A 21,448-nucleotide genomic window follows, 5' to 3' on the forward strand; every position below is an offset into this window, starting at 1 on the left:
TGTGATAAAACTTACACTACGTAAATCCTGAAATGTATTGTCTAATTGCCTATGCAATCAGGAACGGATAGACGATTCGAGAGCTGAGATATTTATAATTAAAGTTGACACTTTTTACACGTGTTCTTTGAGATTAGCTATTTTTCATTTCTATTTTTAATATCTTCTAAATTAAAAATAAAGTTTTAATGAAAAACTGGTATGAAAGACTAATATACAAACATTATACACAAACCGTAAAATTACTAACCATTTTGTTTTGAAAATATAGCGTTGTAAAGTTCATAATTTATAATAATACACGAATTATATATGTAAATGCATATTTAAAAATTTATATACTTCTTTCTATTATCTGTGCATCTGTACTGGATCAACTAATGCATAAATATAGCATTCATAAAAAAAATGAAAAACAATATTTTCGCATTTGTAATATTTTGTATATATGTCTACCTCAATCTTGTCTAATAAATTAACATTTATTATTTAGATAATGGAATAAATGTTTAGAAACGTAATTTTGCTTGATAAATACGGAATTTATGAATAATTCCCTTCATGCACCACTGAAAATATGTCACTGAACAACTTTACAACCTCCTTAAATAAGCGGCAATATATAATTACACCGCTTCCGTTGGAAGCTAAATTCGTAAAAAATCTCTCATTACCAAACTACCAAACCGGTAGCTCGAGTTTAGTAGTTGACTTGAAATTGTTCAAACGACCACTCGTTAAAATTAAGATTGGAAGTCCTCGCGCACTCTGTGCAACGTACACACGGAGGGCGCGTGGAAAATAACCTTTGCGTAATATGTACACGATAGAGCAGAGGCGGAATAATTGCGCGCCTTTAAAGTTTGTATGTCGTGCAGTACTAAGCAACCTCTCGCGTCATAATGCAATCCGGAAAGCTTTGTGCAAATGGTTGCCGCGAAGGTAAAGCACGAGAGGCCGCTGACAGACGAGCGGAGGGAAACACGTAGAAGAAAGGAAAGAGCGGAAAGGCGAAGTTACTTTATGTTTCTTAAGTTTCCTTTTAGCCACGGCAGACCTAAGTTGACTGTTCGGTCCCGTAAGGTTACTCCATATAAATGCAAAGGGATCCACGGCTCTTTCGTGTTGTTAACGTAGCAGCCCTCCCCGTCGCCGCCGTCGCCCCTTTTCTTCGTCGTCGTCGTCGTCGTCATCCCCCTTCCTTCATTCTCGTCATTGCTGCGTTAGGAGGATATCAAGCGAGTCGAAGCCAGAAGCCCATTAAAATCCGCAAAAGCGACCGGTTTGAGAAGCGAGGCTGAAAAAAATTCAACGTTTCTTTGCGCCAAATCGCTGTGAAAGGGAACGAGCGAAGTTCTTAACTCTCGAAGTTTTATACTCACTTTCATTCCATCCGCCTTTATTAAAACAAAGATCGCGACTAACTTCCCTCACGGACGACATATCTGCGAGACGGGATCACGAAACAAGGGACGAGAAATGTCGGACGTTATGGTGCGGCCAACTTGTAAGAATTATACCGCGGCTGTCGTGTTGTCAAGTATTTTTCTCCCGTCGCCCGTTGTTCCGTTTATTATCTTGCTCTCGCGTGATCTGCAATTCTCCCCTTTCAATTCGGGTTCAGTGAATATCCCCGATATTAAGACATAAATTTGTTAACGCGCCGTGGAGACTCCGCGTAAATAGATTTCTTTCAATTACGTAACCTCCTGTCCCCTAATCCCGTCTCAAAGGGCTAAATTCCGATTTCGCTCGCAATCGTCTCCCGACGTGGCTTACTACACAGCCTCCTCCTCCACCTTTCGTTATTCCGCCTGCGTCGTTTTACCGCCACTCTCGGCAACTGTTGTTTTTCGTTTTCGCCGCGGATCTTTAGTTTTAATTACCGCGGAGGCCTGACGTTTATTGCTACTTCTTGCGGCGCTCGCCCGAGCGCGCGCGAGGGATGAGTTTAGGGTGAGTTTCGCCGCGCGCCGTTAGGGGTTGCATAAACCTTAGGGCTGCTCGAAATTGTTCGGAGATGAATTCCCAAAAGTAGACAAGTCCCGAAACAAACTCCCCATCGAGGAAGCCCGTGAGGAGATCCGCAAGAGAGAGATGAATCACCTCGTGAAATTATAACGCATGAAAATATTTCGGCACTCCCCGCTGTCGAATGTAGCTTCCTTACACCAGTGTTACCTATCATTCAGAGAGTACCATTAAAGAGATTCGAATTGATTAGACCATAACTAGACCATGCTTATTACTTTGTTTCCTAGTCATTGTCCTTTTCTTATATATGTTAATTTTGTATTAATTCTGCATTGTGTTCTCACTTGATGCGTGTGTTGAGCTTTAATAAATCGAAAGATGACACGTGTATCATTCAAAGTCTAAGATTGATTTCTTATTTAATGAAATATATTATTAATTATTATTTATTTTATTTAATAAAACTGCTCTGAAAGCGCACTTATATCGTATTGTTCATTCTCTCAGTCTTTTCCACGTTATGAACTTTCAAACTGTACTACTATACTATGACTTTTTGCCACAAACTGTCGTCCTTTCTGCCAAGAAGCAGTCAATATTTTTTTTTCATTTCGGTGAAACTGAATGGCAACGTTGTTACACACGCGATCCTGCGCAACAATCGTGTTAAATTTGTGCATCTCGCTGCATTACATTTACGCCGTAGCCGTCGATCAACCTTTTCCGTTTTTACCTTTTCCGCGCTACTGAATAAATGATGCGAGCGGCGCTATATATTTTCACTGTATTGCCAAGACCGGTACTCGCTCGGCAGTACTCGATACATCGTGCTCGCTGGCCATAATTGGCTCGCCCTGCAATAAAGTTCCGTACTAGGGCAGCTTAGGTATCTCACGGACGACCCGAGCGTGATATAGCGACGATAACCCTCGATGCCTCCTTCTCGCTCGGGATCCTTTGCTAGGGTCCTTCTCACCCACTTACTGTGATTTACTTCCCGGACGCGCGCAAAACGTGAGACTGCTAACAGACGGTATTTCAGGACGAACCGGTATCGAAGGAGACGGCTTTTCCCATTTCGTTATCCCGCACGGGCGGGGTCGCATTAGAAATCCGGCACAATATCGTCGGCGTTGATGCATCTCGTCCCCCGCCGGCCGTTAGAACGTTATCATCGCGGAATAACGCGCTTTCTTTCCTTTATTCTTCCCCCTCTCTCTCTCCCTCTCTCTCTCTCTCCGCGAGCTGTATAGTTTCGAAAACATAATACGCGCGTATCTATCTTCACCTAGGAGCATTCGTTAGCGGCAACTTCGGGCGCGGTAGAAAGTAACGCGCCGTATTTACCAAAAGCGCGGCCGAGCTCGGCGCGAAGTAATAAAAATCCCGGAACAACAGATTACCCTTTCGTAGCCGCAACAACTAATCACGGCTTAGCGCTCGTGTAGGAACAGCCAGCTCCTAGTTTCACGCCGCGCCCCTTCGCCCGCACCACCCTTGTCTGCCCGTCTCACCCTTCGAGACGCGCGCGCCTTACGCCTTACGCCGCGGATGATGAATGAGGGATTATTTCCAACGCGCGGCCGCGCCCGCACTCGCGCGGCGAGAAGTTTGCGATAAATTTAAAGTTTCTTTAAAACAATAAGTTTGCGCGCGAACGGACGAACGAACGAACGAACGAACGCTGGCGAGTCGATACGAGGAACCGTCATCTTTCATAATCGATTATTAACGAACGCGGTACCGCGCGCTGAAAGAAGGAAAGTTTTCTCCTCACGAGGCCGGCTACTGTGTATACATAAATGAACATTGCGCCGCCGGCGGTGATGGACGAGCACCAGGTGCGGCCAGACCCGTACTTAAGTCTCGTTCGATTAATCGATTGCATCCAGAAATAGATACCGGCGTGGAAGGCAAAGTGTAATGATAGTAATGCCGTCGGCGCTTCACGCGTTCAGCCAAGTTTCGTATTTCGTCGTTCGCGACTTTTCCGCTCTCCCCCTCCTCTCTCTCTTTCTTTTTCGAGGAGTCTCGTGTCAAACACATGTAACCCGATGCGACTTCTTCCCGGCGCACCGTGCTTTATCCGTCTCGCGCAAAGACGCCTGTGCGATATTATCGAAGATTGCATCTTCCGCGCCTTTTACCTGCAATTATCCGATCTTCCTCCCATTCCCCCTCCGGTCCTTAGCCGGATTTCGGACACTACAGTTTTCCGAACTAGCCCGGGGATCGAAATCACCGCTTACCAAATCGCATTGCGTTGGTCACATCTATTATTCCTGGTCTCTCCTATCGTCCAATCGGATTCCGGTACGACAACGACAGCTCGATTCGATTCTCATTGGATGCGGCGGCGACGGAGGCGGCGGCCGGGAATCCCAATTCCCTGAAAGATCGCGTTGTAATCTTCGGCTAAAGCAACGGGGTGGAACAACAATTACGGATTGTATACGATCGACGTAGAGGGTGATTCCCGGGCGGAGATGCTGGGATACATCGCCACGTCACTGTGTACACTACGTGCACATGCGTATCGGACGCGAGCGCGCGTACGCGTGTGTCTGTGTGTAAATCAATTGTCGTGGCAACCGCAAATCCTCTCTCTCTCTCTCTCTCTCTCTCTCTCTCGTACTACAGAGTGACGCGTGAAGGCGCTGCCGAAGCCTCCGGGCATGACGGAAAGTGGAGACGAAAAAAGAGAATCGGCGACGGGAACAGGGAGAAGGACGAAGAGAGAGAGAGAGGAAGGGACGGAGGGAGAAATCTAATGGAATATTCGGAAAATGGAACGAGGAGATTAAAGGGTTTTTCCTAATCGCGACCCGTGGCCAACAAATTACGGATTTATTCAGAATTGGAGTCTACCTCGAAATGCGCGACGATGAATATCGCCCGACTAATTTCTCTCCGCGTAAATTCCGTCGCGGTATTAACGGATTGATGTTAATACGTGATGCATCGCTACGAAGAAACACCCGGATGACCGTCCAGTACTGTGTGTGTACGTATATATTCACAAGAGAAAATGCTGTTGAATTAATAAAATTTTCAGCAGTAGCGTAATTGGAATAAATCTTCTCGATTTAAGGGCAAATATCATTAAAACTGCTACGTTATATATTGTTTCGATAGTTAGAATATTAGTTTCAATTGTGTCTCACGGAAGAAAGGAATTAGCTATTCATATATACAACTGAAATTTAATTACCAGACCTAGTTTTTAGCTGTGGGAGCAACAGGGACAAAAAGAAATTAGCTAAGTTAACTAAAATTTCAGTTGTATTATATGAACTGCTCGTTTTTACCTGTAGGAGTTAGTTTTTAGCTGTGGAAGCTAATTCTCTCTTCCCGTGCGCTATTAAATCAAGAACATTTGCTCCAATTTCGCGTGCTGTTGAAAATTCTGTTGACTCAACGGCATTTCTTTTCCGTGTGTATATATCCGGTGAATGAATTTGTATCACGACGATTAAGTTTATCGACGAGAATAGCCGAGCTGCATTTTACGGCGGCAAGGCCCACCCTGCCATCACTGAAATTCGTTTTTCCCGTGCCGGTCGCGAATGACGCAACTACTTCTATAAATTGAAAGAAGGAGGAGGGGGGACACTGTAGGAACGAGTTCAAGGGAATTGGAAAGTTTCGAATGCGGCTTGAGCGTGTGCGTGCTGACAGAAGCCCGACGCCGCTGAGTGACACGCGGCATAACTTGCAATTTGGTAACGGCAGGTGCTCCGGTCACGCTAAACCGCAGTTTAATTACTGTACCCGCGCGAATTGGCTCGCTGGCAGCGCTGTCACGCGCAACGGCGTGCAAATTGATCTTGGCGGTCCTCAGTATGGCGCCCTGGGCCTTGCACCGTCGGGCTCTCGGTAACAAGACGAACCCGTCCGTTTTCTCGAATGCGCTCTCCCAACATCTGCGCAAAAATGAAGGCGATAGAGAGGTGTCACCCGTCGGTTTCCACCCTTGGCATCCCGAGGGAGGAGCGGAATTTCGAAACATTTCACGCATAAACAACAAATATATATTACGAAGATAAATAACAGCAAAAATTAATATATCACGTCATTAAGGTAATAAGTAATTTTGTACTGCTCTTTCCCAAATATTCGCAGAATCATTTTTGCCATTACCGGAGTCTTACTACGTCTTAAAAGAATTCAAAACTCGTCGCATGTCTCTCCCATGCGACCTCTCGTTAGATAGACGGCAAAGATTTGCAGAAATAATTTATGTGTAAGTTTTATGTATATCGAGAAATGGCAATTACTTTCGTCGAATTTTTTATAAAATATCCAGACACATGTACACAATACGCACGTACATATACACGTGTGCGAAATGATCTTAATTCACGTTGCATTACGGTAGTAATTGATTCAGTTGTTAACATCAGAAGTCCCGGGGAATGCAACGCTTCCAGCAACTTCGGCGCCTATCTCGCAAGTTGGAGCAGAAGTTATACTCAATTTCGCGATGGTTTTCAACGTTATAACGAGCTCTCGTTATATAATAACGAGCAGCTTTCTCGGGCTTCGTTTGTTGGTTGCAAGTACTAATACCAGGCGTATATATTCATTCACATCTCTCCACGCGGTTATAGCAGGTTAGTAATGGGACTTGCTAAAACACGACGTTTTGCTGATTATTTTGTTTACGACGGGAATTCGCGTACACGTTGTGCACTAACCGCGTGCAGGAAGGTTGCCTTCGATTGGACAAGAGCGTGTAAAGGTGAATTCACACGAAGCTTGTTATCTAAACGTGTTTTCTTTTCGCTTTGTAAAATTTCGCAATTCCGTTTGTTCTCCCGGGAAGCGACGCACGGTGTGCTGCTACGCGCATTAAATTTCCCCCTAACAATTACGTATTAAAGGATAATTTTTGCATTTTTGTATTATTCATTTGTACATGTCCGCAAGGGAAACTGATGAAACTGTGCACGCGCGAGCGAGATCGAAGGATGTAAAATTTCGCGTTTCGACGAATCGCTGAACCGTTCAAACCGCAATGACGATAATTACAATGATGATGATAATAATAAGAGTAATAATAATTTTATTTCCTCCCAAAGCCGCATTAAATCATTATTAAATGGCGAAGAGGGAAAACCGGAGAAAAAGCCGGCCGCGCGGCAGGGGCGAGTTTAACGACCATAAACATACATTATATGCTCGGCGCGGTATTTGTTAATTCATCGGGCGCACACGGTATAGATCCTTGCCGCCCTTTTGCATAATGCCAGCTCGACCATGTACAATCAGGCGCATTAATGCTGTCCGGTGCGCTTGCACACACACCGGACGGTCAAATTTCTCTGTAATATTTAAGAAACGTATTCGCTCGTTTACATAGTTAACCGCATGATTCGACTGCGGCGAAGGAACGCGAGGGAAAGAGCCGGCGAATCGCGTGTCGCGATTATCGAAGCGCCGTGTCCAGTGTTGCGGGTCGGCCCGGTCAAAAGTCGCCGTTCTCGTGGGCGGCCGCGAATTAAGAAATCCGGTTGTGCCGCGGTCACGCAACACAAATAAAGAGAGGCGCGCGCTCGTCAACGTCACCGCTGTATTTTTTCCCCGGTTACGTGAGAAAGGAGTGACGGACAGACGGAGGAACAGCGAGACGCAAGTTTAATTATGGAACCGGTACTAAAAACTTCAGGCCGGCAAAAAAGGTGTGTTACCGCACGTGCCCACGATTCGTCCTAACAAACGTACGCAGAGAGAGAGAGAGAGAGAGAGAGAGGGGCATAAGGGGAGCTGAGAGAGCGTAAAAAAGACTAGGACGGAGGGAAAGGGCTCTTTTTAAAGCGTTTACATCTCGGACAGAGGGTGCAATTCTACGGAGGTTTCGCCGTTTCCATCCCCGACGCAGGCGTTGCCAAGTGTCAATGCCCCTAATGGCGTTCAGGAAAGCTTTCAATGCTTTTAATTATTTCCATTTTTTTTCCTTCGGCTCGACTTCAAAGAGTACTCGATCGACCGGCCTTCGTCCCTTCGCCTTCAATCCCCGCGCCATCGACGATCCGCTGACTCTCTCCGAGTGCCGTTTAAAAAGTAAAAAGGGAGGGTAGCAAGCCCGCGCCCGGCGTTGACGATAATTGGCTGTCGGAATAGCTGCAGCTGATAACTTAATTATGAAATTCCTATCTCATTTCATCGCGCGAGCGTCTCTCGTGCCTCCGCGAATTCCACCTTGTCGACTCTCTCTCTCTCTCTCTCTCTCGTATTGGATTGAAGGAACGCGCCAAGGAAAGAAACGATTCTCGGCCGATCGAAAATGCAGAGGCCGTTTGGCGGAAGTACAGTCGGCGCATTCTTCGAATAGCGTCGCGCGCGACTAGCCGCGTAAACTACGTACGAAGCTACGTACGGACGTGTCAAAATTCCGCCGTACGTGTTATTCCAAGTATGGCCCAACTGGGTTAAACTGGAGGGAGGGCGCGTTCGTATTAGGTATTCGCGCTCGACACACTACAAGTGAAAAATATTTTATTCAAGAAGTTGCCGGGCCAGCTGAAAATCGCTCTCCTTAAAACAATGCATACGCGCAGCCGCGTGACGATAGCCCGTCGTTATGCAAACGCGGCCGACATTAGCGCAATTTCTCGGCTGTCCGCAACAGGCGAGCCTCCCTTGCGTATAACGAACGAACGGTCGACGAGCCGTCGTTCACGAGAAGGCGGAGCGCGCGGGGTCAATCGTTTCCGAATGTTTCCTCATCGCCCCGGCCATTCCGCGGCCAAGTTTTCGCGTTGCGTCGACCGGCAACCCCCAAAAGAATCGGCACGAAAGGCAAACTGGCATCGCAAGCAGGAACAGCGCGCGAGCACGCAGGCAACCGCCGCCAAACTTAGTTAAAAACTTCGCAGTCAGCTCGGAATTCCAAGCTCGCCGAGACCCCCGGCAAACCGGCGAGCCGCGGAAGAAAGACACGTCGAAACCTAAGGAAGCGGGACTCACCGCGCGACTGTCTTTTTCTCCGCGCCCCCTTTTGCGCGAGAGCGCTTTCTACGTGCCGTCGTGAAACTATTCCCGAATTTCCAAGCGATTCCGAAGTCGGCGGCGTACCGATGCCTGTTCGACGAGATCCTAAAGAGATCCCCGGGACCGGTACTTGCTCTTTAGAAACGCCGCATAACCGAGGGTGCATAAAGTGCGCACGAACGCACGCGCGCCGCACCTAGAACACGCGACGACGTGCGCGCCGTAAATTATGAGGGTAGTAAAATTCGCGATATACGACATCACCGAGTTATTGTCAGACGCGCGGTATCACCGTACTAATAATGTCGCGCGAGCACGAGACTTAGCTCGCTCTCTCTTTTTCTCTCTCTCGTCGCGCTGCAACGCGCACGTCATCTCGTGCTCAACGCGGTTTCGTTGATAATAAGTCGGCTTTTCGCCGTGTATTACGTCACACGCCTCAGTGAGCGTCGGTGTGGCACACCCCGCGTTGTCTTGCGACGCGAACGAGAAGCGGGAGCAACGCGACGCGATGAATTCTTCCTGCGAAACGGAACAATACGCGGGGAAAAAAAAACACCCGTGTGAAATCGACCCTTGTTACCATTTTTGTGTGAAATTTTTAACCACGTGTTACACAGCAAATACATCTTATGTCTGAACGCTGAAATTGTCTTGTGTGTTTTCAACTTTTTATTATTATTTCAATGTAAAATTAACATACAACTTGTATGTTATCATTTTCATATGTCATATTTACGTCAATTTAGTATAACACTTGTAAGTGTTAAAATAACACGTTTTATATCAATTAACATATTATGGATATGAATTTTGCGTTAATTTTAAATATTTTTAAAGTGACATCTGCGTTACCTTCCCATACATACTCACCTTGTGTTAAATTGACGCGAAAATTTGTGCGGACCGTTCGGTACAAGTGAGAAATGTACTAACAGAAAATTTTTACCGTGTACCACATCGCGCCGCCATATTTTTAATACGCTAAAGCGGAAGGCACGATAACCGCGGGATAACACGAGAGATAAGTCGGAGAGAAAAACACAAGAGAAGTAATTTCTCCCGATGGGGTCCGACGCGAAATCGCGGGGCGCACGCGCCCACTTTCTCAGACGCAATTCCTCGCCGGCATTATCGCACTCGCCATTAATCTCGATCATAAACGATCCGCGCGATGCAGCCGCCCCGTAACCGCTTTAACATCGTGAACCGCGCTCTAATCCTCGGGCATAAAACTCCGACGAGACCGCGCGTCGTATCGTCGCGATTATGCCACGGTCGTTAGTAAGTCATTTCGTGTCACGGGGACGTCGCCTCCGGAACGATTTGAGGAGCGACAAAAATGTTTCCACGTTGGCCACGGCTCTCCGCGCATTTGCTCTCGCAGAGGGAAAGAGAATCCACGACGCAGGGGGGGGGGGGGGGAAATAAAAACGCGAAGAGGGAACGACAAAGAGGAAAAAAGCGAGCTCGATATATACGAGCGCGCCCTCCTGTGCCATCGGGCCACCGTAAACGACAGCGATAATAACAGTTGCAACTTTATCGTCACGTTCCGTTAATGGAGGCTGAATCGGAAATATCATTGCCGCGCCGTCGAATCGTGACGCTGGGAAAAATCCGAAACGTGCCTTACGAGCGTTTAAGAGACTCTCGCGCCAGGCGGCAGATGCACCGGGGGGTGCCGCCGTTTGCAAACAGCAAGCTCTCCCTTGAAAATCCCAATTTCTCTCTCACCGGCGCTCCTCCTACGCTCGCGCATTTTTACTCAATTACTCCTCACGGCCGGGACGGACAACGGAGGAAATTAAGTCGCAAAAACCGTCACCGGTTGTGCGCGGGGCCTCGCCGTCATGTTAATTGTTCCGGTCGCACACAAAGGCCGCACCGAGTGCTCAAACGGTTGCTGGCGTGCGTGCGACGAACAACACACACCGGTCATTATTATCGGTGGGCGTAATTTCTTTTCGAAAGAAACGCCGACATAATCAGTGGGGATTCCACGTAGCAGCATTCGTCCGAAATTACAATTCACCGTGGGTATTCCCGGACTTCCTCCCGCCGGGTATTAGAAGATTCGAGGACCAAAGTCGACCGATAGATACCGGTCTTACCGCGGTACGACGGTAGCATGGCGGACCATTGTCTCACTTCCTCTCTCCGTGTACCTCCGGTAATATCGCATTATGCCCCTCGCGACTAATGGAGATGCTAATTCCGTCTCCGCACCGGTGGCTTCCTTGGAAGCGGCAAGAAGGTTGATGGCGCGGAGAGAAGTGGAGAAGAGAGAGGGGAAGGGCGGCAGTGTGGCTCTTCCATCTCCGAGTCACCTCAATCTCCCGCAATCGTGCGGAATATCATGAATGCCGGAGTGTATCTCGATGAATGGCTGCAGTCGGAAGGGTGGTATTGCCGCCGGGGGCGGGGGAAGAATGGGCCATTCAGCGGATTGATTGATTTACTTCCTCGCCACTCCATCGTCGTGGCGCGAAACGAAAATGTTGCGCGTTGTATCATCTCGAGTCCCAGCGGCACTCACTTCCGCGGCAACACGCGATCGTTCTTTCGCTCGCTCGCGCGCGAGAGAAGGGGAGAAAAGGCTCGGGGACTTATTTTGTTTCTTGCATATTTCATTTTGCCATACGCCCGGCACGGCCGAATGATCGTACTTACGTTGACTAAAAATGGTATTTCTCTCCGGAAAATATGGGCGAATCGTGTTATTTACAGACCGCGCGACATATTGCATCGTCGTGCACGCGCCTCGCGTTATTCAGCTTCGTTATACCGATCGAAAGTCCGCCGACCGAATTTCACGTGGATTGTGTGTAATCAAATTCAACGTACAACGAGGCTGCCTCTTTTCATTAACCTTCCGCACTGAGCGTCGTTGTATGCTGCGAGCTGCGTTCGGCGCTACGATACACCTTTCATGCTCGATCCGAATCGGAATTTTTATCCTACTTGCGACCTGAAAATCTCATTTAACGTCTACTTCAATATTCTGAAGCCTATACTGGAACTAAACTTACACCTATATTGGAAAATACTGTCAATAGGAATTAATATTATTTTATACATGGTATTTCATTATTTTGTAGGTAACATTTATATATGTAAGAAAATATCGTTATCAAATATGAAATGATCTCCTTAAATAATGAATATATTAATGAGATTAGAGGAACAGGTTAAATTTAGAGGACCCAGAAGATTTTACGAGGCTTTGCTAAGGTCCTCTTTAGAATCAGAAGTCATTTTGTGCATTTTCTGCCATTTAGAGGCGCTAAATAGAACGAAAGTTTCCATATGAATTAAACCTACGTTGATCCTGTAGAATCTCCAGACGTTAGGAAATTCGGGCCGAAAGTAGGTCTAAAATTTCGACTCGGGTTTTACCGTCTCATGTTAGACACTGCGATAATCGAGTTACCGGTTGAATTATTATTACGAAGATAAGAAGATTCGGCGGGCAAGGTTTGTCCCCGGCAAAGAGGTCGCGGGTTCGTCGTGAAAATCTCTCCGTTTCCACCACGATTAGCTTGCTCCGACCAACTTCGACAACGACGCGAGACTGACCCTTGAGCGGGGTTGCGTGGTGCCTCCATGCAATATTCAACAAGGTGAATCTAAGCAAGCATCGCGTGCATTCGTAACACCAACAACCTTAAATGTCCTCCGCGAACGAGTGCAGCTACCTCCTGTCCACCGGTTCTCGACCGCCATTCGCTATTCCGTTCGTCCCCAGCCACTGGTTAGGCCATAACCTCTTCCGTCCTTATTCCTTCAATCTCGTATTATCCCACAAATAGCTCGCCTAGTCGACCGTCCAGCTGCCCTCGGCCAGACGCATTGCGATCGATACCCTCCTTTTACCATTCCTCTCGCATTTCTCCCGAATCCGCGACTTTTTATCCTCCGCCAGAATTCCCGCGTTCACGCTAAACGACGAATCGCTGACGCTCGTTGTTTGCGAACAGTTGGGCCGCGCGAGATGATTCGACGAATTGACGAGAGACGGAATACGGTTGTTAATTCGCGACCACCTCATCGCGCGAAATGACACCTTCGATACAATCGAGGGCGATCGATAAGCGTTAAGCGAGTTTAGAAATTCTTTCCCTCTCATCCACTTCTTTTCCGTCCTGCTGCCTCGAGTCTTCCTCTAGAAAGCATCGGGAATTCAGTGCCTCGCAGTGCCTGCGGCGACGGCACCTTAAATTAATGATCTTGAAAGCCTAAAGCGTCGGTAGACACTCTGGAACAGGAGAATGCACTCAAGGGGTGACCGCTAGCTTCTAAGTCTCTTAGACCACGGGTGGCTCTCGCTAGCCCCGCATAAACCTCTGGCACCGTCCAAATGTTAGTAAACTAAATATCTTATTAACCCTTTAAGCTGCCACGAGTTAAGCCTTGCGTTACGCTTCATAACTTTTCGCGGTGGTAACGCGACGCCCTTACGGGACTAATTCGATCCGCCTGTAACTTAAATGATCGGAAGATAGGTATAACGCGATTAAGCGAAAATCGATTTAAGGTCGAGAGCGCGCACTTCACTCGAATTCATTTCAGTTAACGTTCGGCATTTACCGACGGTGAAGGAAGTTACGGCGGGATAAAGACAAGAGCTCACGGGATTATTGAGCGATATCCGATCGGTCGTGCATTCAATTTAGACGTTCGGAAAAAGCGCGCGAGAACATCGGGGATCTTTCTTGGCGTCCTCCGCGAGCATTAAATTTTCACGATCGCGACGGTGTCGGCCGGAACGAGTTGAAGCGAAACTTTCGGCCCACGGAAGCGACGAGGATCGTGCGTTAAGCAATAGTACTTAAAGCATAACCGACTGCTTCATTAGCGACTTGTCTCTCGCATTCCCTTGCCCTCTTTTCCTCACCGCGTTTACCAAGTTGACACCATTTTCAGCATACGTAAACGGTACTGCATTCTAGTCAACTTTGCTAAGTACCGATTTTTATTCTCCCACGTCGACCCTCGCTTCACTTCCTTTCTCGTCAGTACGTGACTTCTGACCTCCGTAAAGCTTCCCGTCAAAAACGCTTTACAGCTGGAAGATGAGTCAATAAACAGCGAGAGAGAGAGAGAGAGAGACTTTGGCGAATCGATCGGCCGATTGCAGCGCAGTTTGATCTCGCGCTCTTAATTTCTCGTGCCCACTACGTCGTAGGGTGTACGAGCGGCGATAAAACTTTCGCCCGCAAAATATCGCCCGATAAAAGCGGACCTTAAGGACGGCCAATTAGCGCGAGTAATTGCGCCGCAATCGGCATCTGAGGAGGGGCGAAAGAAGCCCCAGGGTGGTTTCATTAGTATTGTCAAATGTTTGTCGCAACTCTATCCAATTTGCGCTTTTGCATATTTAGCGCTTTCATTATGAGCGCGCATGCGGCGCAGATGTCGTTAATTTGTAATACGCCTCGCAGGACATAAAAACCGGGGCGGGCGTGTTACTAAAAGACTGCGAGTTGTGCATTAAATGCGGGTGACGAGAGGAGATACAGTCTCCTCCGTGAGAGAGAGAGAGACCGGCGACGCAGACAATCGATACTTTTTCATTATGACTACCCGAGGCAATTACTCCGCGTCATGGTAAAAGTGAGGTACCTAAATGTAATTAGTTGTCGTCGGCAGGGGCGCTTACCTAGATGGTCCGCGCCATTGTATACGTGGTGCAATTACAATTTAATTTTGTTTCCCGGCCGTTATAAACGAGTGTGCTTCATGGCCAGCTTCCGACGAAACTCGCGCTAACTTTCAGCGACCGTTCCAACTAGACGCTTCTCGTTCGCTCGTCGCTCGCACCTTCCCTTCGGGAGGAAGCCGCGTTCGTTCCTTTGATTCACAGGCTATTTCATTATATTTCGATAAAGCCGCGTGCAATTTTCGTATCGCGATGTCGCGTCGGTGACCGGCGCGATAAACGCACTGCTTGTTCCCTCTCTTCCTCTTTCCAACTATCTCATTTCGACGTGACAAGAGTTCATCTTTGTTCTTCTGAAATTCGCAACGGATAAAAGAGCTACGTACTCGTCGACGCTCGCGCTCACCCCTACCGACCATGCAAACTGCGCGCGCGAGTGAAGGAAAAAGAAAAACGAGTAGGAGCAAAGGGAGAAAAAGGAACGCAAAAGAAAAGAAATTAACGAACCGATTAATCCCCGATAGCTCGAGAGTGCAACGACAAAGCGACATTAACGTTTATCGTTATTACCGGCACGGCCGTAAGTCACGGCGAAAGACCGCGGGCACTCTTTTATTGCGAGAAACGAGCGCGGTTTAAAGGTGCCGCGGAGAAAATGGGCCGGCACGACAGAAGCAGAACAAGAGCGGGCGGAGAGGACGGAGAATAAAGGGGGACGCGCCGAGCCGGATAAGGTCCGAAGTCTTGAAAAGCCGCGCTAAAATTCTTCCCCCGAGAAAAATTGTTTTCCGATATTGGATTCGCATTGGCCGCGCGTGCTACGCGCTTTGCGGGGGCGGCAGTGCATCTCAAATGAGTCGGAGGGAGAGGACGCGCCGCGACAGAGCGAACGGAAATTGTCGCGTCGTGCTTGCCGGCCCCTCTCTCTCTCTCTCTTTCTCTCTCTCGGCCCGCTTTTTTACACGGCAAAAATTGCCTACGATCGCGTTGCACATTGTAATTACTTCCGATACGATTGCACGCGTGATTACTAGGTATGGGCACGGTTCGGAGCACAATTTGCCGCCGGCAATTTAGCACGCGGCCGGTTTGTTTATCGGCTCTCTGATGACACGTTTCGCCGTTACCGAAGTCGCGAAATTCTCCACGATTTCCCGTATATCGGCCAGGCTGTTGAGGGACGTGCGCGACAGCTCGCTCGCGTCGGACAAATATTCGCTCTCTTCCTTCGCCCCTCGCGTGGGGAGCGATCAGCGGGAGTAGGTCGCCTCTGCGATCGTTCGAATCGATGCGATTCGTGAGATAACTATTATTAGTAGCGAGTTTCGACGCGTAGGATGAAGCGTTACGTCAAATATAGAAGAGAACAAGAGAGAGAGAGAGAGAGAATAAAGCAAAATTCAAAATAATGCAAGGCAATCCGGTGATAAATTTCCCAACGATTCGCGGCGCATCTAGTATTTCTCGCATCGCATAGACTATCTCGAAGCGTACGCTAATAGGTTACATGTTAGGACGACTCTTATGGCCGGAACTAAGAACCCGTTGAACTTTTCGAGTGATATTTACACGGGCCACCGGGATGAGGCCGGCTATGAATATTCAGGGCAAACTCCTGCTAAACTAGGCAATGAATAAGTCGGTTAGTCTCGAGGCAAGCTCTCACCATCGAGCTAGAGAGCAACGAACGGCGGAGAAAGAGAGACGAGGCTCTCTCCTTCTCTCTCTCTCTCTCTTTCTCTAATTATTACTGTTGCGTTATGACGGATGTGTCCGCGGAACAAATCCTGCGTCTGTACAGAACTCTAAACGTCTGTGTTAGATTTATTTTTAATACTGAATAGTATGTATGTCCTTGACTTCGGTTGCGAGTCGACGAGTGCTCCTCTTCGACGCGCACACGTACGCGTCGGTCCAGAGATTTAATTTTCTCGGTTTTTCGCGGTTCATTAGGTGGTTGCTTGGAGGTCGTTACGCGCAATCAATGTCTGGTATACAGCGGATACTTTGCGTGCGATATCGATTAAACAGCCGCACTCGATCGGGAGGAGCTATTTCTACGGCTCATTCACGAGCAGCGAAACGTAACGCGAGATTCTCAGGCAGAACGCGTGAACGCACCGCGAAACACCAGTTATCCAACGCGCGGAATGTCGCTAATGCCCCCCCGTTCCGCTGCTTCAAAAATGCAAACCGACGCGCGCGAAGGTACGCGTGCAAAATCCGTTCGGGCCTGCAATTAATGAAACATCGAATCGTGCCGTCGTGTTGGAATTATGCGTTCCGGAAAATTCGCCGGGCGGCGTTAACGCATCGAGCCGCGCACACCAGTTAAGGAACCGTCGCTTATAAGGCGCGTTAAAAGGACGAGTCGAGTGTGCTCTCGAATAGCCTTAAAGGGGCCAACTGTTGCGATAGCCGTGCAAAAAGTCGACCGCTCGCTGGCTTCGAAGTCTCAGCTCCGCCCAGGCACTACTCCCCGGTCCGGGCGGATGCTTAAACTTCGCCGACAAGCTACAATACCTTCGCCATCTATCCGAGAGCATACGTCCTGCATAATTTAACGCGCGCCGGAAGAAGTACGCACCGCGGTGCAATACTTCACATGCGAGGCACGCATCTGCCTGCCGCGCTATTTTAATACGTAATCATTCGCATTCGCGTTAGGAAAACTCATTGCGTATGAATGGAGATGCGCAGTTCGAAGGGGGGAGGGCGGAGGCGCGCGGGAGTCTCGAGACGTCGTCGATGACGCGAAGCGATATTACATGCATGCGCGCGGAAATTTATTAGCGAGTCTCTTTCGCGCAGGCGCTAATAGATACGTTATGCGGCACTCGGCCGCTTAATGGTCGCGCCACTTTACCTTTTCCTCTCCTTTTTTTGTCCCCTTTTATAGAGACGACAGGTCGTATCCCTCTGGCGAAGGGGACGGTCAAAGATGGTCCGACGCGAGTGATCCCGTCAAACGCCGTATTTTCTTTATTGACCTTACGTCTAGCCCGGCCGTTTCAGACCCGTAAGGACGCGGAATATTCCTTATTCCCTCGGCAAATCCCACTTTCTCTCCGCCCGGAACGAGTTTCCGCGCTGGATATCACGGCTCTCTCGCAGAGGCGGCCGAAGCGTTTACGAGCACACCGGCTCGAGGCGAGAGGTCCGGGATGCGAGGAACGCGATCGGACGCGTTACAACTTATATTTGCGCCATTAGGAAATTTGAAAGATATAATCCCGGAATTTTCTCCCCTACGAAAAGCATTGTCGGGATCGCTCGCAGGTTGGCACAAATTCCTCCTCCGAGCGAGGGTTCTGCGATAATGGCCGGGCGAAATGAGCGGATATATATCCGCTTCTGATGCAGATGGATTAAGAGAGAGAGAGAGAGGGAGAAGGACTTGCAGAAAGCTTTTTTCTCGGCGCTCGCGCGATGGTTTTCGGGTTTTTTGCGAGCGAACGAAGCAAATTATCCCCGTGATCCAAACAGAGCGGATTTCTCCCGGCAAGACGTATCTCCTCCGTAGGGGCGCGACTGACCATCGGCCTTTATATTTATACAACTGTCCAGGGGTGGAATCCCTCCTTCGTCCGCTCGCTCCCCCGGATTTGCTCCCTCGAGCTCTCTCGGCGCAGCGCGTAGGGAGAATCGCGATCACGTTTGGTGTTGCGGTCACGTTCGCGTATTTCGGAGTACGTGATGTTTGTGAGATGTCCACGATCATTAAGCTCCCAGCTGCGCGCGATCAGCGAGTGTCGGTGTCCGGAAATTTCATTACACGCGCGGAAATACCAAATTTATCGGGCATCGAGTATCGCGCGGTGGCGACGGCGGATCTGCTCTCCCGCGGGACGGCAAAAAGCGATTCCTACCGAAAAAGGTAGTCATTTATCTTCGAGATCGTATCGGAGGATGGGTGGAGACTCTGACATTATCGAGACTCCCTTTAATCCCATTAGGATTTACGAGTTTTACGGGATCTCATTATGGATGCAACTAATTGCCAGCGGGATAAAGTCTTCTTTCATGGGTCGTGGAACTGATTCGAGAGGCACCGACTCGAACCTCGGAATCAGCCCGCCGTTTCGGCCTACGGTGCGGTGGTTCTTGATCGCGAGAGAGAAAGCTGCCATGATAATCCCGGTGGAACGCATATCCGAAGCGGAAAGATGCTAATGACGACGACGAAATAGGCCGACTGGTGAACGCAAGAAAATGAACAGAGCGGAGCGGAAACCGGATTTTAATTCGTGCTCCCCTGAATCTCTCGGCGATGATGTACGCAGTCTCGACGTGTTGTAGTCTCGATCCGGCGCGAATATGCGTTCGCGAAGAGGTGCGAGAGAGAGAGAGAGAGAGAGAGAGACAGAGGGAGATAGAGAGAGAAGAAGAGCGAAGGTACTCGGCCTGCAAGAGCCCTGCTCCTCCCTGCGGTATTTCCGCACTCGGATTTCCGGCGCATACAGTAAATTCCTCACTTTGAGAATATGAAATTTGCCGCGTCTATACCCACGCCCACAGCGCGGCGCGCAGACGGTCGGCGGCGGGCTCTTCTTCTCGTACTTAGGGGTCGACCGAGATACAAGTCAGATAAGACCGGTGGAACAATATTTTCCTGGCGGGCACTTTGCCAGAAGCTTGCGGCTAGGGTGAAGATTAGCGCAACCTTGGTAACGACCTTATAAAACACCGCGCTCAGCCGGCGTACGCCGAAAATATTGCCTCGCAAATTGAAAGGTACGGCGGAGGCGTGCTCCAGCTTCTGCTTTCGCCCGCTTCTCCATCGCCCCTCTGCCCCCACGTGCGTCGCTATCTTCTCCCCGATGCGCGGCTCTTTTTCTTCGAGAGCACAGATTCGCCCACGAAAGCGTCGCGAGAGGAAGTTCCGTTCTGAGATTTCGCTGAATGTTCGCCGCGCGCTCGCGAGCCCGGTCTCCCCGCGAACTTTCGCCGGGATCAATGAACGCGGGACTGTTTCTTCGATCGCGCGGAGCGATGTGGCAAATTCGCGCGTCTGCGAAGTTGACTCGATTATTCCGGAATAAATAACTGCATTTCGGAGGGAATGCGAGCAAACGCGAAACGCGGATGAAAATTAACGTCGAATGTCTTTATTTTAACGTCCGCGCGCTATTATCGGTTCGGTTCGATTATTGCGCTAAAAATATCATATTCTTGTTGTTTAAGAGTCGTTTTCATGAATTGGGAGAAAAATGTTGGATAGAATGAACGATACGTTTGATCTAAGTATTGTATCAGTTTCAAGATGTCGTTTTTCCTATTCAATATTTTTTCTTCTCAATTCGCGCAAATTATTTTTAAAATACAAGAATATGATACTTTTAGTGGAACTATACAGAATTTCTTTACATAAGCAAGTTTTATCTTCATATAATAAATAAATTATATATTTTTGCTTATATATGAGAATATGAGCACTGAATTTTGGTACTAATTCAATACTTTTAGACGTTTATAATCATTAGCGTTCCCAATAAAGGAATTATTACATAATAATAACAATAATGATAAAAATAATAATACTTTATTGCTTGACCAACTTATCGTACGGATAGCATTAGAAAAGCTCAAAGGAGAAGTGCATTTGGATGGCCAGAAGGTTAGACAACAGCTTTGCGACTGATATCATCTAATCCTCTAAGAAATCAAGATTATAAATCTAACTCTAAATTACTCATCATTAAGCTTACATATAAACGCTCGCAAAAACACTCGTTACGCACGCAAAAGCAAAACGTTAATTGCTCGTCGCAATACGCGGACGCTCAGACGTGCGCACAGAGATACCCAGCAGATCAAATAAACAAAGGAAGATTTTATTATAGGACTGGAATCGAGTTTCGCGAATTCCTTCCGATCGTTTCTCGCGAAATATCCGCTGAAATTATTCATCTCCGTATCGCATACCCGCTGCAAGCGGAGCGTTTTGATACGAGCGATTACGAGTGAAAACGACGCGCTCCTCTCACGTATACACATGACTCCTTCATACACCGGGCGCTGGCGCAACACGTTACACGGGGCCCGTAGCACGTTCCTTTTTTTTCCCCCCCGGAATGAAGTACCACCTCCCCCGAGGGAGAGCGAATCGCTGCAGTACCCTCGAAACCACGAAGTATATATCCTCCGCGTGTGCCCCTCCGCAACCGACCCTTCCGAAGCGAGCGAGTGTGCGGCCCGGCGTAATTATTTCGCAATTTACTACCCTTCGCGGGATGTAGATTTAAAATAGCCCGTATTTATTGTACTCGTCTGCGAGACGAGACACCCGGGGGAACCGTAAGCTGCTCCTCGCGCAAACGTACGCGGGATGCCGCTCATATAATAGGACCACCCTCCGCGTGCCGCAAAGGATAAGACACGCGCACGTGTACGATATACTCCCCATCCGGCGCTCGCCGAAATTGCCTTCGTTATTTGAAGCGACTAATATCAACCGGTAGCCATTCTCACGCTTCCACTCGCGCGCGCGAAAGAGTTCCCGTCGTTCCCGAATGAAAAGAAGACTCGGCCTGATAATTATCGTGCGCGCGCGCGCGCATCGGTGTAATGTCGCGACATTAGGGGTAGGTAGGTGGGCCGGACTTGGCTCCGTGCAGCCGCTACCAGAGACGATTCGGCGTGTGCAATGGCTCGTGACGCCGCGCACGGCTCTCCGCGGAGAGGCTGGAGATTCGAGCTTGGCCGCCGGCCAAGCCCCGCTTTACTTTACTCGACTTTGCGAGCGCACACCGGGACAGATATATTGACGTGCCGTGGAAAAAGTTGTCGCGTCACCGAATATTCCGCGTAACCATGCGC

This window comes from Dinoponera quadriceps, unplaced genomic scaffold (assembly GCF_001313825.1).
Source record: "Dinoponera quadriceps isolate SergipeBrazil2010 unplaced genomic scaffold, ASM131382v1 scaffold586, whole genome shotgun sequence".
NCBI classification, from domain to species: Eukaryota; Metazoa; Arthropoda; class Insecta; order Hymenoptera; family Formicidae; genus Dinoponera; species Dinoponera quadriceps.